General features: G+C 28.9%; 1 protein-coding gene across 6 annotated transcripts in view; it reads left to right on the top strand.

Moving 5' to 3' along the window:
* Positions 1–3895: 3895 nt before the first annotated feature.
* Positions 3896–23581, top strand: part of LOC136969462 (protein Fe65 homolog) — a 125491-nt gene continuing 105805 nt past the window's right edge. For 4 of the 6 annotated variants that reach the window (XM_067263629.1, XM_067263628.1, XM_067263624.1 and 1 more), the window contains exon 1: positions 3896–4092. The gene's annotated coding sequence lies outside the window, so the exon portion shown is untranslated. Of the gene's footprint in view, positions 4093–4550; positions 4605–23581 lie in introns of all 6 variants that reach the window. The other 2 variants (XM_067263625.1, XM_067263627.1) reach the window with 2 other exon arrangements.

Genomic DNA, 23581 nt, shown 5'->3' with positions numbered 1-23581 from the left:
GGTAAATGCGGTTTCGAGAGCCCGCATGCGGCTCTTGCTGAACGTGTTAATTTCTGTTTTTTATTACTATTTTTACAATTTTATTTTTTAATTTTGTGAAAATATGTTTATTAAAAAAATTCAATATTTGTTTTATATTATATTTATATTATATAATAAAATCGCGCGCCTTACCATACTATCCGCCACGACAGTGCAGAACTGCGGCTCTCATGTACTCGTATTTCGCAAAACCTACATTTCGGCTCCCACTGAACTCTTGCTTGCCCACCCCTGATATATAATAATGCATATAAAATATGTATTATTACATATTTATATGAATAATGAATATTTTTACCGTAATAATATCATACTAATGATAATATAAATACGCATATTTTATAATAACTAAATAATGCATACGAACTATACATCATTTGATCATGCTTTCTCTCAATTGAATATTTCTAAAAATAAAATATTCTATCAATTAATTCCCGCAATATCAAATTGATAATGTAATATGAAAATTCACTTTTCTTTATGAATAAAACTGTTATTTTACGTTTAAACTAAGATTTGTAACGTAAAACGCAAGAGTTCTAATTGGAATTGTAAAGATTTTCGAATGACTACCGCTACGACTTTCAAAAATAATAGCTGGAAATCATGGCTTATACCTCATATTGACTTTATTAACATTCAGGCAAGCTATTACACTAAAATGACGCTGCCCAATTTACAATTTATGAAAAATTTTCATGGGTCGTTCCAAGTTACCCTTAGTGTATTTGGAACTTCAGAAATATTAAAAATTGTTCTTCAATGTTTGTACTTAATCATATTAAACGTATTTATAATAAATATATAATTTTTGTGATCCTCTATCAGCCGTTTTATTAATATGTAATAATACATTATGACCTTTCATATACTTGCTGATAAATGCGGTCTTTTGATTTATAGATGCTGAACAGAGCTGCATTGAAATATTAATGAAGCCTTTCGGCATAGAATGTGATGAATTTTCATTAGATTCTGATAAACTATCGATTCTTCATTTCGATTTTATTCCCTGTTTTATTTACTAAAAGAAGCATTATTTTAATTTTGATTTTTTAAATCATATTTTTGAATTAAATTTGATCAGAAATTGCAGTTAGAACAAAAGATTTCATTACTTTTAATAATCTATTCTATTCTGAGGAGTTTCAGTTTAGCCGAAAGCTAATAATTTCGAACTTTTTCATTTGCTTCATTTTGATAAAGTTATATTTAATGTAGATAAATTCATTCTTTATCTTATTATTGTCAAAATTTCATTACTTTTCTTTATATCGATGTGACATTTTTTAGTTTTCCGGCTGTTATACAGTAGCTTATATAATAGAGGAAAAGTATGGCGATCGGTCAAAAATTGATTCCCCAAAATTTTTATATTTTTGGCCTTGAAACATTGAGAAATACAAAAACATTTGTGTTTTCTTCCCTGTATGTATGAATGTTAATATGTGTGTGTGTGTGTGTGTGTGTGTGGGTGTGGGTGAATGGGTGGCACATCTTATTCGTCTAATTTGAAGCTTAATAATTCCAGTGCTTTTTCCAAAATTTCTGAAATTTTACAGAGCGGTTTCTATATTAGGAAGATTGATGCTATTAAATTTTGATGGTTAAATCACGGAGTAGAGAGATAGAGAGGGTCACGTGTCATATCTCGAATGGGGTTGGTCTTTTAATGAAGATTTTACTCGTTATTAGCATTTACAATTTTTTAAAATAAAACTCATCTTTACTCTCAAAATTAAGCTTTTTGCCATTTTATAATAATTAATAATATACAAATTTTCTAAAATATAAGATCATAACAGATGGTACCACATACAACTTTAAATTATTTTTCCGGGAAAGTTACGCAACTCGTATCTGGATTTTTACTATTGCTTCGTATAAATCGATTAACAAAAAAAATCGAGCTAGAATTTATTTTATTTACACCACCTTTCTTTAAATTTAATTATTAAAGTATATCAGAAGGACAAAGCGTTATATTATGGCGTTATAGTTTTCCAGTTGTTCGTAAACGGTTTCGTTTTGTTAACAATTTTATTTATGTAAGCATTTCAATAAAAGACTTGACCTTTTTAATCGTAACAAGAAAATTTTAAATATCATATGTATTTTATAGTATTTAATTAATTTATTTATATTTAAATATTATTTTTGTACAATAGATTAACTGAACAAAACATTATTGGTCAAATTATCTATATATCATATAATACTGTATATCCAAGGATGTGGTGGAGAGTATACTTCAATACATACGGTGTACCCCGTGCTTTTTTTGTAAAAATATCGTTCACTTTCTAATTTCACAATTTTTCGTATAACCAGAAGGTATATAGGATAGCCTAATAAATCTATAGAATAGTTTTTTTTTTAAATTTACTAAAACCATCACCTTTATTTTTTTTACAAGTATCCTAAATACCATGTTTTCTTCTTTCTAATAAGTCTTAAACGTTGAAAAAAAATTGTAAAATTTCATATACTCTCTGCTGAGTCTACGACTGTTTCCCTCGTCCTTCACCACCAGCCGAACCCATAATGGGCTTGCTAAAAAGAGGCCCTCTTAGTGCCCACAGGGCGGAAAGAGTTAAAGAAAAAAAGAGTCTAGACTATAACATTGCGTGTACAATATATACTGTAATATAATAGTTTTTGCCGTTAAGACAAATATATTGAAAAATAATAATAAATATATAGACTATATTAATATTTTTATACATGTAGTATTGTTTTCTGTAAGTTTTAAAGAATAAATGATAAGTTATGGTACTTCCTGATAGATCTTAACGCTAAAAACAAGGCATTTGTTTGTAGGATTTTTAAAAGGGTAAAGTTTAGAAAAAAAAATTCGTTTTTCATAACGTAGTTTATTAATTTTTACAATATACGTATATATAATAACACAATACAGTAGACTTAGAAGCAACTGAATAGATACAAAAGAAATTTAAGTTATAAACAATATACTGCTTAATTTTAATTTAATTTTATTTTTCAAATGAAAGAGGTTAAACCCCAAATCTTGCCCGTGTGCATGGCCCTGCTAAAAAAATTACTGTGGAAAAGTTTTCTTCTTATAGACAAAAGAAAAAGACAAAATTGATTTTACTCATTTAAATTTATTATTATTATTATTATTTTAAAAAATATGATTTCGGAGAAGGTTCGAATATTCACCGAACAGGAAACAAATTTAAATATTTTAGGCTATATAATTATTAATTATTGTTACTTTGGTTTTTATGAAAAGAAAGAATTTTACGAATGAAAATGCATTTACACTATAAAATTTTTACATTTAAATCATATGTAGTATATTAATTGAGTAAATTCAAAATCCGATTATATAACTTATAAGGCAAAACTATATAGATATGAACATCTCATTTAGTTTACATGATATATTTATTATTTTTCCTTATTAACTTATTTATTCCTATTTTAAATGTATATAATAATATTTTTTTTTTTTTTTTTTTTTTTTTTTTTTTTGTAATTTTTAGTAGTTCGCGTATTCAATTATTTTGAAATCGAATTTCATATAGAGGAAAATTAAATCTTAATGAAATCCATCAGTATAAACATTATACATGTAAAAAATAATTTAAGAAATTTACTAAATAAAATTGAATATACCATATTTTATAATTTTAATCTAGATTATACACACGATATATAATTAAAAGAAATTTCTTAATATAAAAAAATAAGATAATCGTATTGTAATTAATACTATTACGGATATCCTAGTTGAATGGAATTACGAAAGGTTATCTAAACATTTCTTTATTGTTTATTTCCGGTTACATTAGCACAGAAACTCGTAGCGCCATCTGGAGCCCCGCCGTGCTTGAGGGTGTAACCTTTGGGCGAGAGCGAGAGTTTCCAATGGAGACGGTGGAAGAGGTTTATGTACGACGGAAGATCGATAATACAGGTTGTAAATAAGAAAATAAATGTGTTGGGAATCTTTTTGTTACAGTATTACAATCTACATATAACGATGTTATTAGAAAATCGTCTAAAATGATAACAGTTGAGGTAAGAACTCGATATATTCCCATTTTTAACCCTAAAGTTAGGCCTAGGTTGTTTGTTTGGTTGCTAGGGTAATAGTTTCGCGGGGAAATTTTTGCATTTTTATCATTTCTTTTTTTTTTTTAAAAAAAAGTTAAAATAGTAACTTTTATCACGTAGGAATCGTATTACGTTTAGTTAATGCTTAAAGCCAGTAATTAATCTTTTAAATGTTGAGTTAACGTTTACAATATAAATATATTCACAGTATTTGTTGTTGTATGATTGACATTGATGCACGGATTAAGAAAACGTGTAGAAATAATTAAACTGGAAATGGAAATAATAATTGTAAATCGTGTTTATGTCGGAAACTGAACGTCGGTTATTACACTCGAAGTTTTCTAAAGAAATAAGAAAAGTCTTCGATTGGGATTTTCCCATCTCTGCTACAACTGTAATAAATTTAATGTTTGGGTTAGAAAAGAATTAATCGTGAACATCTTGAGATTTCTAGCCACTTTCCTTTGGTTTTTGTAAGTAAATTCTATTCGTTACTTTATTTACATTATAATAAATGTAAATAGAAATTAAGTGTGATTTTGTTTTCGTGTAAATAATATAAATTTAAAATAATTTATATACTGTATACAAACATCCATTATGAAACAAAAATATATGCTATGTGTAGTACGTTTTATATATAAGATAGCTATCACATACAATTTCTATTTTTCATTTTATTGTGGAAATAATATATTGGTTATAAAATAAAATATAAATTTGTATGTTTAGCTTTTTTTTATTTGGAAGTCTTATTACATCTACTGATATGAATGTTTGTGAGAATATTAAAATATTCATTAATTACTACATATTTAAGTTTATTAAAATTATATGAATTAATAATAATAATTGTAAGAAATGAGTTTCTGTATTTTTTTTTTTTTTGCTTTCTCGGTATGACTTTGCTCATTAGATTATAAGCTTTGTCATTAATAATTAGACTTATATAGTAGAATTAATATTGAAATCTGGATGGAAAATCAATTTATTAAAAATTAAGTTTGTAATTATCTTATTTTTAATTATAAAATATAACTTATTTTAATTAATTAGTTTTAAATGTATTTAACTATTATTATAAAAAAATAAATACAGATTCTATGTGCAGTAAACTAGAACTTTGTATAATAAGTTTCACAACACCTTTCTTTTTTTTTCTAGCATCTTTAATGTAACTAACGTTTTTGGCTATTTTAAATTTACGTTCTGATTTATTTTATAACTGATGTTCTAGTTTTATTTAACCCGAAGAAGACCATTTAAAATAGCCGAAAACGTTAGTTACATTAAAGAATTGCTAGAAAAAAAGAAAGATGTGAAACTTAAATACTGATTATTATAAGATTAGATAAAAATCCAAAATTCTTCTTTATTGAACTCTAATAAATAAATTTTGGGTTTTATCAGAGAAAAATTTGGAGTTTATTCTATATATTACAAGATTAGAATTATAAAAGGAATTTCACAAATATTTCACTTTTTAGCTTCTTTTTTACAAAATGTTGTATTTGTATATTGTAAACTTTATATATTACAATATATTACACATTTACTGTGTGTGTACACATACAAAAAATGAATTATAAAAAAAACTATTTTTTTTATGATTAGTATTTAATATTAGAATAATTATATATTTTAGAAAAACAGAATAGTTAATAATTATTAACATAGAATTGATAAGTAAATATATTTTATGGTGTCTTATAATATTTGTATATAAATAGATTGGTTGAGTTACTTATTTATATGTTTAAATAACAATGACAATAACATGAATATAAAATTAAATTTTGTAAATAAATAACATAATTTATTAAGGCTTACATATTTTAAAAACTGTACTGTAAATTTACAGATGTTTAGATCTTCAAGTGTTGTGTAAGAAAGTTATGTATAAATAACTAAAGTAAGATTACATTTTGAAATTTTTCAAAATAGACAAAATGTTTCAAAGATTAATTAATCGTTTCTTATTTATATATTTTTAAATGTTGAAACAAATAAAAGAAATGGTGTTGCTATATTTTAGATATGTTAGTAAATAAAGGTTTTACAAGTTGTGATGTTTATGTTATTGTAAATACAAAAGTATCATTTTTATTTTCTGTTTTCATATTTCTTACATCATTTAAATAAAAACATGCACATTTTCAAAATAAACTTAAGGAATTGTTAAATTTGATTAATAGAACAAAAAGAACTTAAAAATTTTATCTTTTTAAATTAAAATGTACTGTACCATACATATGAAGCATTTCAGAATATTTAAGAAATTTGATATTCCTTTCTGTTCCATTTAACTAAATTTATTATTCTTTCAGTTTGTTATCTTAAATATGTATAGTTTTTATTTTTCGAATAAAAGTATTATTTTTAGTTTTACTACACAACAGTAATTCTATAATCAGCAAAAATTTATAATTTTTCAAGTTTGTTGCAAAATAATTAGATGTTGAATTAAAAAATCTGATTTAAAATTATTTGTTTCTTAGATATAATAAATGCAATTGTTAGGACTGAATGTTGTTTGTTTCATTGTTTAATCTGTAATAAAAAGTTCTATTTTTCAATTAAGTACTGAAGGTAGTAGATATTAAAAATATAGTAAGGTGAAGTAACAATTATTGTCAATAAAAAATTTTTTGATGTTATTTTTATTAAAATAAATATAATAAATTAACATAGATTTATATAAAAAAAGAAATTATTTTCATAAATTAAAACAATCTTATCTTGCAAATTGTATGTCAAATAATGACAAAAATTTATCAAAATGAGTACAACATAAAATTAGCTGCAGGAGTGGTTTTTTGGTTTGAAAGTTCTAACATTTTGTTGGTTTACCTTGATTTTTTCACTTTAATAAGTCTTTGGCATGCCAAGAATTAAGTCTTGCATTTTTTGATGAAGCAAGTTTTCCAAGAATTTATGATTTAGTTAGAAGTTTGGTTATTGTGCTAAATTCAGGATGACTGTTGTAAACAGCATTGTAAGCAACATCCAAACATTCTATAGGATTTAAATCTGGCAAGAGGACAAGCCATTTCCTTACTTCTTTCCTTCTTGAACTACTACTACACTACTCAAGCTCTATTAACAGTGGCATTGTCATGCTGGGAAATCATTTGTTTCTTGCCACAATTTTCCCAAAATATAGAAAAACAGTTTTCAGCATGTGCAAATAACTTTGAACATTATATTGTCTTTTAAAAATTTGGTTAATGTTACCCTAGGTTCCGAGATGGCGACGGGGGAAATTTTTCCCTGCGTTGGAGACTGCGACGGGGAAAAAATTTTTCCCTCGATTCAAGATGGCTGCGTTTCCGTTCGCCATCTTGAATTTCTCTGCAGACTCTGCGGACGTTAACCAAAATAACCAAAAAAAAAAAAAGAATGTTTTTACTCACTTTTCGATGGTGGTTGCCTACTTCTTCCTACTTTTTTTTTCCTTTCCGATCCATTCTTTCTTCGGTTTTGCCAGCTTGGATACTTTCCTTTTCTCTTGGTACGGCTCTTTTCTTCCCTGTTCTTTTCGATTTGATTGCTCTTTTATTGGTCGATTGGCGTTTCCCTCTGTTTGATTTATTACTACTTGGCCATATAAACGACAGAATGCAACCCCAAGAAATGTGGCCAAAATTACTTTTAAATGTTCCTTCAAAGGCAGAAGTCTTCGTTCCACACTTACTACTTCGCAAGAAACAGCTTTCTCTATTACTCCGATGATATAATTTGCATTTAGAATCGCACGGAATGCAAACGGACTCGGTCGGCTGTATGCCTAATTTTACAGCAAATTTCGGAAATCTCAATGTGTTATCGATACGGGGAGGCAAACCTAGCTCCAAGAAGTCGTCTTCCATTAACTTGTAGAAATCACGTGTGGTGCAACTCGACCGAAATTCGTCATTGAAACTCAAATCGGCAAAACTACTCATTATCGAATAATAATTGGCAATAAACTAAACGCGGGGAGGTGGTGAGGAAAAAAAATGAAATATCGTAACCAGAAAAATAAACAGCAAATATTCCAATACGCAATTCGTCGCAACACTGCAGTAAACGATTCCAACTGGAAACTAGTCGATTTGCATAAAATTGCATTGAAATGAACAGAAATCACGTCAAAGAACGAGCATTTGCATATTCGTTCGTAACACAACTACGAATTTCCCACCGATATTACTCTCGCACGACGTCACGAAAAGGCTCCCTCTACTGTCGCAAATTTACACACGACCGTCGCCGTTTCGAGGTTACAAGATACTCGGCAACGTTGATCTCAGGGTTGAAACCTGAACGGGGAAAAATTCTCAACGGCGTCGACGTCACGACTCTAGGGAAAAAATTTTTCTCCGCCGCAGTCGCCAAGATAGGGAAAAATTCCCACCGCCGCCATCTCGGAACCTAAGGTAACATTAACCAAAAATTTTAAATTGCAATTTGTACTGTATCCTATTGCACCCCAAACCATGACTGAACCACCATCTTGTTGCTTTTTTTTAATAAAATTGGCTCTTTTTTTTGCAGAGACCATGAAAAAATATGTATATCCATCTAGACTATCAAGATTAAATTTTTTGTCTGAGAAATGACTTTTTTCCATTTGTCAGTCCATGACAAATTGCAACCTTCTTTATTAAGAAAAAGCATCAGGAATTGAATTTTTTATGTACAGTACAATGTGTTTGTAATTCTTAATAGCATGATGAGTCATAATTTTAAGGCAGATTAAGGCTGAAATTTAATACTGTTCTAATAATTTGATGAGTTGAATTCATCAAGAGTTCATGGTCTTCCAGAACCAACATATAAGCCATATTACTTAGGAGCATTAAAATAATTTTTTATAACTTCCTCATTTCTGTTTAAATGACAAGTAGTTTTATAATTTGAAAGATTTTGCAAGTTCATTGTATCAATTTGTCCTTTTTTGTAGTCTGATAAAGCAATGCCACATTCCATTTTTAAGCGATGATGGATAACTGCTATAAACTGAAATTTTTCTTCATTGAGTTATTTCATATTATTGCACAAACAGCATTATTTACCATTATAAGTAATACTGTTTGTGCAAAATGGAAATCTCTATGCATTCTATTTTGCATATGAATTCACATGGATGCAGCTAATATTTTTGTTGCATCTAAGGGGTCATCCATAAATTACGCAAGGGCGATTTAGGCCATTCTAGACCCCCACCCACCCCTGTTTAAGAAACTGTAATATTTTCTTTGATCCCTCCTCCCCTTCCCTACCTTACGTAATATTTAGGCATGATTTTATAGAAACATTTTAACAAAAACAAATTTTTTATGAAACCCTAAAAACCTTAGTTCCAAAATATATGATTATTAATTAGTTAATTAATATGTACTATTATTTATAAAAGACTTTATGTGAACAAATTTAAAAATATAAAAATTTAATGAATTCAAATGAACAATTTATTTTAAGAACTTTAATTTTTAATTATTAACACTCTTTTTATTATTGTTATCATTAATCAACGTCATAATATTCATTTTTATATTAATTTTAATTTTCACAAAAGGATGCAAAAAACTTTGACAGATTGACTAGCTAGTGCACATGTAAACAGAAATGTCATACAAAATAAAACAAGCGAGAATAGAGAGAAATCATATTCCGTTGCTATATTTACATCTTGGCTAAGGCCAAGAAAATAAACTACATGCTGCTAAAATGTGCTAGGTGCACTTGGGGACTAAATTATAAAGCTTGTAAAACTCTACATAATTGGGCAATACAACCAATGCTAGTAAAAATTCAGTAAAATAAATTATGCTCTCTTCAAAGACAGTTTGCCATCAGAATTTCAAAGTGCTGCAGAACTGTTTCTACTAATGCCTCTCTGATACTAGCAGAGCTCCTTCCTTTGCCACTATGTATTGTAGAAAAGGTTCTAAACTGCTACATCAGAACTACAAACATCGAGGCTCAACAACGGTCTCTACTCCTATCTACGGCTGTTCATATGCTACCACATTGCAATTACCCTACTATCTCTGATCATCACCCTGTAAACAAGGTTATTTGGTGTCATCTGCTTCCTCCATGGATAACCATGTAAACATCTACACAGATGGGTCCAAAAGCCCCCTTCATGTCAGCTCAAGTATCTGTATGTTCTTCCAAACTGATATATTTTGCCCAAAATATGTAGAATGTACAGATACCCCCACATACCTCCATCTATCAAGCTGACAAAGATGCTGTCTACCAAGCTGTTCAGTGAGCCACTTTACTACCAAACAAAACTCTGTCTATCAACATTTACAGTGATTCTCAGTCTGTCCTAAAAGCTCTAGCAATAAATTAAATCCCAATTGCAATAGCAATAAAATCACATATATCCAGCACCATACTAAAAGTCATGTAAATAAGATAACTTTTATATTTGTTCCTGGCCATACTGGCATACTAGGAAATGAAAAAGCCGACTTTGAGGCTAAGTCAGCTGCAAAGGACACTGACTTGGACTACACTCACATCCCTCTCTCATGTAGCAGCCTTAAAAATTATATTCATGACAATGCTATGCAAGAGTGGAATCAACAATGGTTGAGCAGTAAAACTGGTAGAATAACAAGACTATTTTCCTAGTGTTGAATGCAGGTTCTTATTACCACTTAGAGATATAATGTTTGCTACTGCTCAACTACTTACTTAGCACGATAATTTTAGAAGTTACCTGGCGATGTATAACCGAGCAGAAACTGCTCTTGCTTTTGCTCTACAGAAAACCTAGACACCGTTGACCATATGATTTATCATTGTCCAATTTACGATCAACATAGACTTATTCCGAAATTAAAAATCTTTACACATAGTTTCAGGTGGCCATGTCCACTCGATAAGCTTGTTCAGAAGCCACTGTTTGATGCTTTTTACAATTATGTTCAAAAAATATGGAAGAAAAGACTCTCTATAGTTTCTAGTTTTACATTTTAGTTTTCACTAAAAGCCGAATACTAATTTTATGTTTACTTTGCATCATGTATTTTGGTTTATGTATTCTTAGTGTTATACACCCATAGGAATAGTGCACTTATTCTAATAAAAGACAAGAGAGAGAAACCACCACATGGTCTTTCTCCCATGATAAATAAATGTATAGAGCGTAAATCTGCTAGCGTTATTATTCAGAACAGTGCGAAAACACAAATCTTCTTCAAATGATGTTATCATGTATGCACAAAGAATGGCTGAATGAGAGCTGAACTGATGGATGATTTCCTAAATGTCAAATGAAACAGAATTCTGGATGCTCTATGTAATCTGACTAGTATGTTAGTTGTTGATGCATTTCATTGATACATATCCAAAGAGTTTAAGAATGTAGTTGAAAAGTATATGAATTTGGTTTGGACACAGTCAACTCAGCAATAGAAATTATAAGAAACATTCATGTAAAATTTATTTCATGATTAATCACAATTTTCTTGTAATTTAAAATAATATTTAATCTAAGAAGCATGTGAAATTATCTTACATTAATAATTAATATATGTTGTTTTGGATTTATTAATCTTTTAAAATCTAAAAATTTGTAATCTTTTCAAATTTTAATTTTGCACTTTTATACTTTTAGCATCTTAAATTTAATTTGAAGAAATCATGTAAATAAAACAAAAAAAATTATTAATTATGTGAAAGAAAGGTGGGAGGAATCTAAAGTCTCTGAAACAAATGTTAACGAAATGAAAAGGTGGTTGGCATGAACCCTTAGGTCACTTAAGCCCCTGTGAAATTGCATAAGAGGGAAACAAACCAGATCACCATTTCTGAAGTGAAACAAAAAGAGATGCAGAGAAGTATTAGAACTGATTCATACCGACATTTGTGGACCAATGAGAACCAAATCATTGAGTGGATCGCAATATTTCATCACGTTTATTGATGATTATTCTAGATGGTATGAAATATATTTCATGAAAAACAAAAGTGAAGCTCTTGAGAAATTCAAAACATACTTAGCCTTTGTAGAAAATAAAACAGGAAGAAAAATAAAGGCAATAAGAAGTGACAATGGAACTGAGTGTACTAATAGAGAATTTCGGAACTTCTTGAAACATAAAGGGATTAGGCATGAGAAAACAGCCTGCTATTTGCACCACAACAAAACGGCATTGCAGAGTGGAAATAGGAAGATGCATGTGACTTCAAGCAGGATTGAGAGAATGTTTTTGGGCAGAGGCTGTTTATACTGCATCATATATTAGAAATAGATGTCCATCAAAGAGCTTGGAAGGCAACATACTCTTCAAATTATGGACTGGTAGAATGCCAACGTTAAAATATTAGGACATTTGTTCAAATGGCATTCTCATTAGAAAAGAAACCAGGAAAAGGAAAATTCCATGATAAATCCACCAAATGCATATTTATAGGCTATTCTAATGAAACAAAAGCATATCGTCTATTGAACATGAAAACAAAAAGAGTTATAACAAGCAGAGATGTCAAATTCATCAATGAATTCCCAAACAACTCAAGGGACAATATTGAAATGACTGAAGATGACAGGTCCTATGAAAGGGAAAGACTCAATAATAAAGAAGTGGAATTAGATATTGAACCTGCTAAGGAACAATTACAACTCGAAGAAAACGTCTCATCCGAAAATGAAGATGAAAACAAAATGAACGAATGGAAAGCGAACAGAATAATGAACTGGTAAGAGTGAGTGGGAGGCCACGAATCACTCGAACAGGACAGAGGGAGAGACCCAGAAAAGAATATAGAATGAAAACCATAGAAGAATCTGCCACAATTAGTGAAAAGATAGTCAGGGACAATGTAGAGCCTTTGACATATAAAGAAGCCATGGAATCAAATGACTCAGCCAGATGGTGGGCTGCCAAGGAGGAAGAAATGGAATTCCTGAGAAAACATAAGGTACAAAACTTAACAGAACTGCCAGAAGGGGCAACAACTATCAAATGCAAGTGAGTATACAAACTGAAGGAAAGTAACACAACAGGGACAAAGAAATACAAAGCACGATTAGTGGCAAATGAGTTTGCACAACAAAGATTCATAGATTACGACAAAATTTATTCCCCTTATCGGATTTTGACATGATCAGATTGCTAACAGCCCTAGTGATAAGCAAAAGTTGGTTCTTGGACCAATATGACATAAAGTCAGCCTACCTACATAACAAATTGAATGAAGTGATATATCTGGAACAACCAAAAGGATTCCGAAGAAAGGGCGAAGAACATCTATACTGTAAACTTAACAAACAAAGCAATCTATGGTCTTAAGCAAAGTGGACAGTGCTGGAACAATCACCTGGAAAAATGCTTGAGAGAATCTGACTTTAAAAGAAGCACAATTGGTCCATGCATATATAAACTGACAAGAAAGGAAGGGATGATAATCCAAGCAGTATATGTAGATGACATTCTGGTAATTTCACAAAATGAACACATGAGAAAATTGGCACAGGAACTTCTAAATAAGCATTTTGTCATTAAGTTTCTAGGACCTGTTTCTTAGCTTCTTGGAGTAAGGTTCACACGTCAGAAAAACAATATTACCCTAGACCAGGAAAAATATGTTGAAAAACTGCTAGAAAGGTTTAATATGCTGGAAGCAAAGGACATTACTACACCAATGGAATGTAGACCAGTCCTGAAAGCAGAAGTTAATAACTCAGATGAGAACTTAGAGAACTTATAGGCGGATTCATGTATATATCGCAGAAAACAAGGCCTGACATCACATTTGCAGTTAACAAACTCGCACAGTACTGCAACAAATACTCAAGAAAACATTGGAATGCAGCTAAAAGAATATTACATTATTTGAAATCAACGACGATTAGGAATATAGTACACAAAGTCTGGAGGAAACCTTTTCGCATACTCAGATGCAGACTGGGCAACGGACAAAGAAAATTGTAAAAGCACAACTGGATACATCGTATTTATGGCAAGAGGACCTGTGGCTTGGAAGAGCACAAAACAATCTGTAATGACCCTCAGTACGATGGAAGCTGAATATATACCCCTATCAATGTGTTCAAGAGATATAACCTGGATGAGAGAAATGCTTAGACAGTTGGATCAGCATGAATTACTGGAAGAACCCACTATCATCAAATGTGACAATCAAACAGCGATAGGACATGCCAAAAGCTATGGGATAAACTGTAGGACCAAACATCTAGCCATGAAGTATCATTTCATTCGAGAGAAGGTCACCAATGGAACAATATGAATACAGCATACGGATACTAAGAACAACGCTCCTGACATCCTCACAAAACCATTGGGGACTGAACCTTTCCTGATCCAATGGTTTTTGCAGTTTTTTGGCGCAAGGGCCACAAAGGCCAAGCTGCACCATCCAATGTAAATATATAACTAGAGAAGAGATCACTAAATAAACATAGCGTCTCTTTGAGAGGGGGGGGATTGTTAGGAAATACAAAACTAAAGCATGTGTTGATATAACAAATTGTGTATGAACTGGCAACACCCTGTGTAAGACAGCTTGAGGTGGGAAGAGACCTGTTGTTCAGTTGCATACCAAGTTATGGATGAGTAAACAAGTGTATATATAGTCTTAGATTAGAATAAAGTTCAGTTCTAAGTTAAAGGACTGCCTCATCATTGTTCTAACATGTAAAAATCTTCAGTTTTTGTTTAAAGATTTTACATATACAAATAAATTAGTGAAAAATATTTTCTGAACAAAAATTGAAAGAAAATTTGAAATTTTGTTTAGTTGCAGCTGATGACTTGTTGAAGTGAAAAATATTTATGAAATAATCCTCAAATGATATGAAAGAAAAAAAGAAATGTATTATTAATCTGAACTGCAAATATTTTGTTACACATTTACATGTTTTCATTTATTTTAATTTGTTCACATGTATTTCAAAACTTAGCATATAAATTTGAAGCAATGAACTAAATTCTATTTCATCACTAATGCTTATTTTAAAGTTTTTCAACTATCAATATATTACTCAAAAAAATTTTTATTAAAGATATTATTATATATGATAGAGGATTATAAATAAAAATATACTTGCTTGCTGAAGAGACAATATCATAAAGTAAACAACCATTCAAACTTCAGCATAAATTCTTTAATATTAAGAACGTTTTCAAACGCATTAAGCGTCCATCATCAGTTACTTCTTTAAATCGAATATGAAATTCGAACAAATATTACGTAAATTAAGAAGTAACTGATGATGGATGCTTAATGCGTTTGAAAACGTTCTTAATATTAAAGAATTTATGCTAAAGTTTTAATAGTTGTTTATTTTATGATAGAGGATTATAATGTTATTCCATAAAAATGACATTAAAAAAATGTTTATACAAAATATAATTAATCATCTTGTCTAAAATTATTTGTCTAAAAATGTAACAAGCAATCCTCAGTTAACATGGTAGATATGTTCTCTTGAAGTAGCATTTTATGTAAACACTTCCATGTAGTGCATACTAGTGACTCTCTCTAAAACTGCATTATGCCAAAAACATGGCACATGGTTTATCAATTAGGACAATTTTTGTACTATTTACTTTCAATTAAAGAAAATATTTTAATTGAAATAATGTTGATCAAATACTATGTGTACTATTATATTTTTTTTTATGTTGGTCATGAAATAGTATTATATACAGTAATAGTGGTGATACACAAAATAGTAATCTACAATGAGCAAATTACTTATTGTAACATTGTCGCAATGCCAAGCTGCAATTTTTAATTATGTTTTAATTTTCAAAAAATCATGTGACTTCTAGAGCAGACTGGAAGTTCATATATAGTTAATTTGGGCCTTTGGTCCCTAAGATTTCCAGATCTGATCTCAATTTTTATCTAACCAACTCTGTTCTTAAGATTAAGAAAGGATGGACAGATGACAATGGGAATCTACAGGTCTGCAATTTGAAAATTGTAGCCCAATAATTATAAATATCAATCTTTCTGTAAAGCTTCAATATAACATCAAATTTTTCTTCTTTTCTTATGTTTTTTATGATATGAGATGGAAGAAGCTTAGACCCGTGCAAATTAGTGCAAATTAAAATAAAAATTAATTTCTTGGTGTTAAAGTACAGTATAATTAAAACTCTAACATAAGTAAGAGATTCTTATAATACAAACATTTTTGATATTTCCAAAATATTATCATCAGGGATTTTTCTGAAGTTATTTCAAAACATTCAAGGTAAAAAATTTTTTCCAAAAAAAATTTATTGATAGGTTTTTTTCCCTTACCTTTTTATTGGATAACAAGCAATTATTTATTGTGAAATTTTTTTTTTTTTTTTTTCGGATTTTCGTAGATCGGTATTTCTAATTTACTTAATTTAAAATATATGCTCTCCACCGCAAATTATTAGTAGTGGCTTGCCCCTGTACATCATATTTTTCCTTTAACAATAGAGTCATACTGGTCATCTATTAACTGCTTTCAGGGAAAAAGTTTTGAATTGAATTATTGTAACTTCTGGTTTGCATCGGAAGTGCATATATAGTTAATTGGAGTCTCCGGCCCTTAAAGTTTCCATATCTGGTCTCAAATTTCATTTATCTAACTCTGTTTTTGAGATTAAGGAAGGACTGATGTATGACAGTGGGAATCCATAGGTCTACAATTTCAAATTGAAATCCAATGAAATAAAATATGTTGAAAAAGAAAAAAGATGTTTCTGAAGTTGGTTGATTTTATTTTTTTTTAGAAATAGTTTTTATAATTTATAATAAAGACTTTTACAAAAGATACAAATTATATTTGATAATGGCATTCTTTAAGAATACATATATAAAATTATTGAAATTCTATCAGAAATTCTGGTGTATCTGCATGTAATTAATTATTAATTGAAATGAGCATTTTATTATATAAAAATAATAGGTTGATATAATACTTTTCACTAACTTATTTTATAGATCCCTATTTAGTTTGTACAAGATGATTTTACTGTAGGAAAGAAATGTAGATCTGTTATGTACGAGTAATTTAAATCTATGTTTGTCACAATTCAAATTGCAAACTTGAAAAAAGCTAGCCACTAACATTTAAATAATGTCTTACCTTCACAAAAGTAGAAAGATTATTATATTTAAACAGCTTCTAAAATTTTCTTTTTTGAGATTAAAGCTTTTAGAAATGTTTGTTAGGTTTAATAGTGGTTTCTGATTATTCCAATATAAATTGGCAGTTGTAATAGAAGACTAAATCATTTTTGACATTTGAAGGAGAGGAAATCTTAGAAAAGATATATATGTCACTGTGAAAGACTGAAATTAGAGAATGTCAATATTCTCCAGTGAATGTTGACACATACAAAATACGTCAGTGAAAGACCGAATATTTGGTTATATTATTATACATTCAAACAATCGCTGGTGTATGTCGACAAGCACAAATAAGCTTTCGTGGAGGCCGAAACAAAAAGTTGCATCTATTTGTTATACTCTCGAACACTGCTGTTTGTCAGTCATATGCAAGATTTGTTGGTGCATGCAATGTTAGGTTAGGTTAGGCAAGATTTCTCCAAGAGAAGCAGCTGCAACTAATTCAAGAAGTGGAAGGCAAGGCTATACATGCTGTAATTGCAAAAAGAAGTGTTTCATGACTAAATGCAGTTGTAAAAGCAAGGGAGTCTTGTGCAATTCAGTGTCATAACAGTTTAAGTTGTTGCAATAAATACGATTGTATGACGTTAATCACATAATTTATGTCAAGTTTATTATAGGTATTATTTTTCTTTTCTGATTAAGAATATACTGTTTGTCTCAGGTTCAACAGTTTATTTACATGTTCTGTTACTTAAGCTTTCTCCTATTTTGATATATCATATAAAAAAGTAGCATTTTTGAATGTAAGAAAATATTTTTGTTCAGCATTCACCATCAGTGCATGCTGAATGTTGACATTTGCTGATGTAAGTGAGAAATAATGATATTTAGCAAATATTTCATACATACACGAAACAACTGTGTGAATGCTGACATTCACCGGAGAATCTCGACATTTGCCAGATATCGGTCTTTCACAGTAACATGTATATAGTCAGTTATTTACCATAATTACCTTTGCACCTGTTTGAAAAGTTGTTCAATGTGTTTTTATAATTTCCAGCTTATATTAGAAATGTTATAGTAGTATTTAACATATAAACAAAATTAACATTGTAATATTTTAATTATTATTTAAAAATTACTAAAATATTATCCATATTATGGTATTATTGATTAAAATTGATACTGGTATAAATTAATTTTGTTTTATTCTGAAAAAATAAACTGGATATGTCAGAAATATACTGTAAGTTGTTAGAGAACTTTTGGTTAGATTTGTAAAACTTTTGAGTTTTTCACTTTTTAAATGTTTAAAAACTCTCTAGTGAATAGTACAAGAAATTAACACTTAAATCTAAATAGAAGAAAAAAACATTGGATCTGGATCCAAGAATTTTTAAAGAATATAATGGCTTTAGATCCAGCAAAAAATGACTGCTCTATCTTCAGGAAGCTCTGACTGGCTCTGGCTTCAAAACCCTGCTCAGCAGTCTTCTCCAGTCTTCTCAACAGTCTATCTTATGATCGTCTGCTTTTGGATCTGCCTGAGGTCATTGCTCTTTGCCAACCCACTATCTTTTGCAGACAGTATTTTCATATATATTCATTTTTCTTTATCAATGTCAACTTTGTCCAGAAACAACTCATTCTTTTGCTCTTGAAGAAGATTTTTGCAATTGACAGTATTGATGTACTTTATTGTTGTCACTAAGAACATGCGATAACTTTCTAACTTGCTGACTTTTCTTAGTTTTCATGAATGTTGGGATACAGTGAGCTGTAACATGTTTGGCCTTTCTGCTAATGTCTGAGTTGTCTAACATTTTTCCTAAACAATAAGTATTTGCTACATTGACAAAAGTTATTTATAAACTCAATCCAGTCTACATATAGTATATAGCATTAACTAACAAAATTAAATAGTTTGTTCTTCAATATTTTATTGATGTAATAGTACAGTAGAGCATTGATTATCCGACTTAATTTGGGACTGGGGTTGGTCGGATAACTGAAAAGTATGAAAAAATACATTATTAGTATAGTGTATTAGGCCTGGTTTTAATACTAGCCTCCCTTTCATGGTCGAGCCAGTGCTGCCAGCTAAAACATGCAAAAATTTAACAAAAATAATATTAAAGTAGCCAAGACATAACCAAATATTGTAGTGCCACATCACTAGTGGACATTTGAATTTGCCGACTAGAACGCGGTCGGTTAACCGATAAGTCAGTTAATCGGGGGTTGTATAATTGATGCTCTACTGTATATAACATTGTTGTTATAAATATTTTTTAGAAATCATATTGTATACTTATATATATTATATACATATCAATATGATAAACAGAAGGAAACATGTGATAGGGTAGATGTACCAGTTTTGGCCAGTGTAGTACTAGTTCTGGTCAGAAAACAAATTTAACTTAAAAATATAATCACAAATGAAACAAACTTTTATTGTTAACTGTGTGAACAGTTAACAATAAAAGTTTGTTTCATTGGACAGATTTGAATATGTGGTGATTATATTTTTAAGTTAAATTTGTTTTCTGGCCAGAACTGATACACTGGCCAAAACTGGTACATCTACCCTATATAATATTTTTACACAAACATAAACCTTATTGGTATAAAAAGCAAGAAACTTGGGTACAAAGGTTTTTCTGCTGATTTAACAAAGGTTATAGTTTGAATTACAAGTAAAATAATATTTAAATTAAAAATAAAGTAATTAAAAGATATCTTAATAAATTTAATTTCAATAAGTTAAATTTATTCAACATAAACAGAATAGAATACTACACTAAAAAATTATAAACAAATTTTGCATACATTAGGAAGTCTAAGCTTTAAAAAATAAAATAAGATTATTCAAATGCCATATGATAAACAGAAATTATGACTAGTAAAAAGAAAACAGACAATTGGGAGAAAATTAATAAAGGAATATGAAAGCTTAATTTCAAAATGTACAAACATGTGATATATATATATATATATATATATATATGTTTGCACACTTATTATATATATGTACAAATATATATTCATTAATATTTCACTATTAAAAAAACTGACATATTGATATAAGGTCTTGTGAGTAAAATATATTTAAAACATAACTGCAATAATTTTTATGCTTGGCATAATGCCATCATTTTCCCCCTAAAAGTATATTCAAATATATTAAAGTATTATAATGAAGAAAGCTTGTATGTATGGATTTTTCACAATATGGCAGAAATCTGACAAAAGTCATTATAAGAAAAATAATTGAGAATAAATAAGAGTTGTATTTTTACTTTTATATACTGTTTCCAATGAGTATTAGTTTTTCACAAAAGTGATTTTCTTATTCCTTAATTTTTGTATCAAATAGTAATAAAAAAATACAGTACTCTTACATAGTTCTCTCATATTTATCCTTTTAGTTGTAAGAATATGTTTTTCTTGAACATAGAAAGTGCATTAAAAAGCTGGTGAATAAAAAAAGATCAGGTTTATATATATAACAGAACTTTGTTATATAGGCACAAAGTATGTCTTTATATTGATTTAAGATGCTTGGGTTAAGTGCAGAATGTAAAAAATAATATAATTAAAGCAAGCAATTATTTATTGTAATAATATCACAATGCTGGGTGCAATTTTTAATCATATTTTTAATTTAAAATATGTGCTTTCCACCTCAAATTAGTAGTCTTGTCCCTGTACTGTATATCATACTTTTCCATTAGCAATAGAGTCATGCAGGTCATCTATATACCTCCTTTCAGGAGAAAAGTTTTGAATTGAAATAACGTTACTTTTGGTTTTTACCAGAAGTTTGTATATAGTTAATTGAGCCTCTTACCCCTAATCTTTCCATATCTGGTCTTGGCTTTCATTTATCTAACTCCATTCTTGAGATTAAGGCAAGACAGTAGATGGATGACAGTGGGAATTTATGGGTCTACAATTTTTTCAAATTTCAGCCCAACAAATAGTGATACTTTCACAAAGTATAGTGATTAATTATAACCTGTTTTAGTCTGCTTACCAATCAAAATGCAGTTAAACCATACCAGATGACTTTCAAATAATTGAAATTCATTATAGTTTTTGTCATTTATAATTGGTAGTTTTCTATTCTATACTTGGTTTAGAAGAAAATTGTTACTAAAAAAGATTTAATGAGGTTTAGAAATTATTAGGAATGGTTTTTTTTTTTTTTTGATATAGTTGAACCTATGTATCCCAAACAGGCTTATCTCAAAAACCTCTATCTGAAAATTTAACTTTTTTCCTGCATTTTCAGCCTAAATTCAATATAATTTTCATGTTTATCTTAAATAATTTTCTCCCAAAACCCCTATATTTCAAATTATGGACTGAGTATCAGTTACAATTTCAAAGCTTGACAACTACATTTTAATAGCATGAATTGTAGTTGAGAAACATCTCTTGCAATACAGTACATAGTTACAATTAATGCTGTTTTTTCCTGATTGGCTACAGGTTTAGCTTGTGACTTATTGGTTGGAGAAAGTTGGGCATCAGAAACTATTGACAAACTATTCTTGTTAAGGTATGTCAAAAAATCTTTTAGTTATACCTAATACAGCTGTGTACTTGCTATTGTATTAATAAAATGCCCTACCTCAAATCAAACCTATTACTGTTTATTGTGGAGGAACCTCTATATCTCAAAACCTATCTCAAATTTTTTTTCTTGTTTCCATGAGATTTGAGATAGATAGGTTTGACTCTATGTGAAATGATAATCTTATAGTAATGCAGTCATATTTGGATTTTTTCCAGTTATCTAATTTGAAGTTAAAATTGTAAAAATTTGGCACAATAATTCTGATTTTGATGATAGCACAAATAACTTGCTTCAATAAATACAATATATTTTTATTAATCCAGAGAAAAAAAATTTTAAATGTTTTCATATACAGTGATATCTCGGTTTTCATTGATAATCCATCTGAAAAGAACTGACGAAATCTAAAACTGAGGCAATTATTTCCATATGAACAATGTAAAACCAATTAATTCATTCTAGACACTCCAAAATAATACCAAAAACATATTTTATAGAGCATAAATATTGTGTTTAATACTAAAAACAATAAGAAATTAATATAAAATGAATATAAAAGACTAACGTAAAGAATAAATGAGTGTTTAACATAGCATTTAATGTGGCATTCAAAGGGTTGCTGGCTCTGGAAACTTTCTTTTGTTCCATGATGGAGCTAAAAGGAAAGGAAAGCAATGGAATTGTTGTGCTAGATGCACGAGGTAATGCTCACGCAATGAGAAACAATGCTACACTGAGCTGGGAAATGCATGGGTTGCCTTATGTTTTGCAAAATTAGCAGGAGATCATGTAGGCACGCCGATGAAAACTGAGACAAATTTTCTGCAAAAAAAATCAACCATAACCAAAGTCAACGAAAACCAAGATATTACTGTATTGAATGTGGATACATATTTTTTTACTTTGACAAAATAGATAAAAAAGTTACGTTTCTTATTAAGTAGCTATATATATATATTAAAAATACATTTTAATACTATATTTCCAAAATTGGTTAATATTAAAAAGTAAAAATATTTGTTTTAAACTGTGTTTTTTTGTAAAATTTGTGATAAAAACATGAAGATTGATTGTTTTTAAGACCCAAGCTTAGTCTATTAAAGTATTTTTGTTCTATTAATAGTTTAATCCTTTTTATTTATTTTTTTCTTATATTCTCTGGTGAGAAGTCTGATTTCTGTAAGTAAAAGATATCATAAGCAACTTATCATATTAATAAAATTATTGTTCTAATCATTATATTGTTTTATAAGGTATTTTTGTGAAACTATATTAGGAGTAGAATGGCTTCTTATATATTTAAAATTCTAATTTATTTCTATGTAATTGAATTTCTTATATTAAATATTACATACATACATAATTGATTAATTAATATTTAATGTAAATATCTTTATATTTAAATTTATAAATTTTTAATTTAAAACTTTATGTTCCTTTTAAAGATTTTTACATTAGTGAATTTAAATGCAAATTTATAAAATTTTAGATAATTATTAATAATCTTATAGACCTATATAAAGAAAATTTAATGAAATATTTTTGTCATGAAACTTTAAATGTATGGTCATTATTTGTCTGATATCTTATAAGAAAAATTTTTGTTATAGTGTAATTTCTACAGTATTAAATAAATATTCTGTTGTTTATGATCATAACAGTGCTTTCTAAAATTTTTCAATTTGTAAAGATACTCATTTCAAAAATTTAAATTTTTTAAATATTATATAAAAACATTTGCAATGATTCAATCAAAATTTTAAAGAAGTTACT

This window comes from Centruroides vittatus, unplaced genomic scaffold, assembly GCF_030686945.1.
Source record: "Centruroides vittatus isolate TY-2023 unplaced genomic scaffold, ASM3068694v2 contig_1788, whole genome shotgun sequence".
In the NCBI taxonomy this organism is placed as follows: domain Eukaryota; kingdom Metazoa; phylum Arthropoda; class Arachnida; order Scorpiones; family Buthidae; genus Centruroides; species Centruroides vittatus.
This window is presented reverse-complemented; position numbering and strand designations above follow the sequence as displayed.